We start from the raw sequence: 4,351 nt of genomic DNA, 5'->3' as shown, positions 1-4,351 counted from the left end.
GACCCTAGAAAGTTCATTTGCTACTTCTTCATGGAAGGACACATTGAAAATAGTTCAGGAGTCAGGAGACACCAAATCGGCCTGTGTTGGTCTTCAGTGTTTCTAGTACTAATCCCAAATTGGCGCTTAAACATCATGCTGGGCAGGTATACATGCATGCAGGGTGATTTCTTTTCCTTTTTTTTTTAATTTCTTAATTTTTAAGAATGTATTTATTATCATAATCTTGTTTATATTACATTGAATCACATATACCTTTACAGTGTATTACATTTCTTTTGCCAGAAGGAATACCATGCATATCAGTTAATACAAAGAGATTAAAATCCCCATCATCATCCAATAGCTTTTCATTATTTTTTCCAGATTATTATTATTCCAAATATTTTTTAAACATTCAATCACTATTTATCACTTTGCCTATAAAAAGACTTTTACCCAACATAAAATACTTCTCAGATGGAGAAATATTTCTCTCTGTCTTTCTCCATCCAGTGCACATGCCCTATAGCAAAACCTAAAAGAAAAAAAAAATCAAGAAAAACAATTTGGATAGTTTCTTTAAATATGCTCGGAATCTGAATACATCTCAGCATCTCAATAATTATTTCTAGCTTAAAGCTAGTACCTTGTTCTTGCCAGTGGAAATAGTCTGTTTCAAGGAAAAATCCTCCCCTTGTAACAGAACGGAAGGGGCATGTGATGGTGAAACAGCCTTGAGGATGTGCACAAGGGCAAGTACCACCTGCTCTGATGGAAGACAGAAGCACCCTCGTCCTACATACAGCACCACTGTGCAATCATGCAAGCCCTGTTTTACAGTTAATAACTTGAACAGTTACAAAATAGACAAGCAATGCAGTATTCATTTTATTTCATCACCTGTATTTTGAGATTATCAATTATAGCCCTTTAGTCTATATTCCAACTAATGCAAAAGGAATATTAAATGCACATGTTAAGAAAAAATGATTCATGGGTACTTATTTTTTTTAATTGCCACAGGGGTTATGCACTTTCCAGATATAAAGAGAGAGGGAAAGCATCTATCAATTGAGTATGGTGATGCCTCAAATTTCTTTTTCCTGTGAGGATTTGGGCATGCAGACACACACACCTATCAAGGTTTTCAAGCATCCATGGCTGGGATTTGAACCACAATCGACCATGGGTATCTGGCTCCTAATGCACAGTGTTAATCACTGTGCTACAGATCAGGCTGCATTAGTATTTGATTCTTAGAAAAATATATTTGGAAGAAATTGATTATATGAATTTACTTTTTTAGTGTAATTATCATGCATTGTAAATACAGATTATGTATTTCCAATAAAAATGGAGTTGTAAACTTATATTATGCACCTTAAAATGAAAAATTGTATATAAAAATTAAGGGTAAAATATCATTTTTAGGGACCAGAGGCTGGCATAATAGCTATGTCACTAGACCCCCATGTTATCGATTGCTATTTGAGTCCCGGACCCGGTGGCTTAAACTCACTCAGGGAGCATGTGCGTGCATGCCCAATATCCTGAGAGGAGACTGAAGGAGAAGAAATTGCAGTGTGGCCGTCCCCTCAGGGGTGATTTTTCGCTTTCTTTCTCTCTGTTTCTCTCTATCTTTTTGGTGAGTGCACGTACCCTATAGCAAAAACCTTTCAAAAATATCAATTTTTTTAATTTTGTGTTTAATATTTTTTAACATTTTGAACAGATTGGGTTAAATGCTTTATTAAATTAAACTCATAGGCTTTTTTTGTTTTTGTTTTTGTTTTTTTACTTTTTAAATGCAACTACTGATAATTTAAAATTAGAACGTGTGTCTTTTGGACAACACTGATCTAGAAAGTTGATATTATTTAAGGTGATACTGGTTTTGGTTTTCTACTTTTATTAAAAACAGCATGGCTCAAGCCACCAGGTCCAGAACTTGAACCATGTTTGACCAGGTTGGGGTCCAGTGCTCTTAACTACCACACCATCTACCGGCCCTCAGGTTGTCTTTCTCTCTCTCTCTCTCTCTTTTTTTTTTTTAAAGTTGTTTTTGCTATAGGGTGCATGTGCTCTCCAGAAAGACAGAGACACAGAGACAGAAAGGAAGAAATCACCCACCAGGGGGGATGGCCACGCTGCAATCCCTTCTCCTCCATTCTCTTCTCAGGATCTTGGGCACGCACGCACACACATCCTGCATGAATTTAAGCCACCAGGTCTGGGACTTGAATGGCAGTGGCTGCATGAGAGTCCAGCTATATAGCCATTATGCCAACTGCTGGTGCTCCCAGTTGTCTCTTTTTAAGAATGTTTTGGAAATATGTTCATTAGCTTACTCCTTTCAGCCTGTGGACGCTGCCGGGAAAGCATCATCGAAGTCTCCCAAAGAGATGGAACAGCTGCGGAAACTCTTTATCAGAGGGTTGAGCTTTCAAAGAACTGATGAGAGCCTGAGCATGCTCACGGACTGTGTGGTAATGCGAGATCCAAACGCCAAGCGCTCCAGGGGCTTTGGGTTTGTCATGTCTGCCACTGTGGAGGAGGTAGATGCAGCCATGAATGCAAGGCCACACAAGGTAGATGGAAGAGATGTGGAATCAAAGAGGGCTGTCTCAAGAGAAGATTCTCAAAGACTGGGTGCCCACCTAACTGAAAAAGATCTTTGTGGGTGGCATTAAAGAAGACACTGAAGAACATCACCTGAGAGATCACTTTGAACAGTCTGGTAAAATTCAAGTGATTGAAATCATGACTGGCCAAGGCAGTGGCAAGAAGAGGGGCTTTGCTTTTGTAACCTTTGATGATCATGACTCTGTAGATAAGATTGTCATCCAGAAACACCATACTGTGTATGACCACAACTGTGAAGTCAGGAAAGCCCTGTCCAAACAAGAAATGGCTAGTGCTTCCTCCAGCCCTAGAGGTCGAAGTGTTCCTGGAAACTTCGGTGGTGGTCGAGGAGGTGGTTTTAGTGGTAATGACAGCTTTGGTCGTGGAGGAAACTTCAGTGGTCATGGTGGCTTTGGTGGCAGCCGTGGTGGTGGTGGATATGGTGGGAGTGAGGATGGCTATAATGGACTTGGTAGTGATGGAAGCAGTTTTGGAGGTGGTGGAAGCTACAATGATTTTGGCAATTATAACAATCAGTCTTCAAAGTTTGGACCCATGGGACCAGCAGTTAGTGTAATGGCTATGTCTCTGGACTCCCACATAGCTGACCGTGGTTTGCGTCCCAGACCCGGTGGCTTAAAACTCATGCCGGGCGCGTGTGCATGCATGCCCAAGATCCCGAGAGGAGAATGGAGGAGAAGGGATGGTGGCTTGGTCACCCCCGCTGGGAGGTGAGTTCTCACTTTCTGCCTCTCTGTCTCTCTCTGTCTGTTGGCAAGCACATGCGTCCTTTGGCAAAAACCTCTTCAAAAAAAAAAAAAATTAGTTTGGACCCATGAAGGGTGGAAACTTTGGAGGCAGAAGCTCTGGTCCTGATGGAAGTGGAGGCCAATATTTTGCCAAACCATAATATCAAGGTGGCTATGGCGGTTCCAGCAGCAGCAGTAGCTATGGCAGGGGCAGAAGGGTTTAATGAAATGCAAGGAAACAAAGCTTAGCAGGAGAGGAGGGCCAGAGAAGTGACAGGGAAGCTACAGTTTACAACAGATTTGTCAACTCAGCCAAGCACAGTGGTGGCAGGGCCAAGCTGCTACAAAGAAGACATGTTTTAGGCAATACTTATGTGTATGAGCAAAAAACACAAGGACTGTATTTGTAACTAATTGTTTAACAGGTTATTTTAGTTTCTGTTCTGTGGAAAGTGTAAAGCATTCCGACAAAGGATTTTAATGTCCTGTGTGTGTGTGTGTGTGTGTGTGTGTGTGCATCCATGCTGTTGATTGCTAAATGTAATAGTCTGACCATGATGCTGAATAAATGTGTCTTTAAAAATATATATAAATAAATAAAGAATGATGTTTTGGGAGTCAGCAGGTGGCATGGTGCTTGAAATGCTGGGCTTCCACATGCCCGACCTGGCTCTAGTCCTGAACCTGGTAGCCTGGTTTCTCATTTTCTCTCTCTCTCTTTGATGAGCACACATACTCTATAGCAACTTAAGATAATAATAATAAATAAATAATAAAATTAAAGGAAGAAGTCAAAAAAAAAATCATGTCCAGTGCATTCATGCTTTTCCAAAGTCCCAAGAGGAGAATGGAGTAGATCAGATTATGGCATGGCCATCCCTCCCTATCCCCCTACCCCAATGGGGAGTGATTTCTTACTTTCTCTCTCACCATCTCTCTCTGGCAAGCACATGTGTCCTATAGCAAAAAAAAAAAAAAAAAAAAAAAAAAAAAAAACA

The 4,351-nt window shown here is 40.7% G+C and overlaps 1 pseudogene; it reads left to right on the top strand.

The window, feature by feature from the left end:
• Window positions 1-1,167: 1,167 nt before the first annotated feature.
• Window positions 1,168-3,611, top strand: LOC102485501 (heterogeneous nuclear ribonucleoprotein A1-like; annotated as a pseudogene).
• The last annotated feature ends 740 nt before the right edge of the window (window positions 3,612-4,351 follow it).

The sequence above is a fragment of the Tupaia chinensis genome, unplaced genomic scaffold (genome assembly GCF_000334495.1).
Source record: "Tupaia chinensis unplaced genomic scaffold, TupChi_1.0 Scaffold149851_1, whole genome shotgun sequence".
NCBI lineage: Eukaryota > Metazoa > Chordata > Mammalia > Scandentia > Tupaiidae > Tupaia > Tupaia belangeri.
This window is presented reverse-complemented; position numbering and strand designations above follow the sequence as displayed.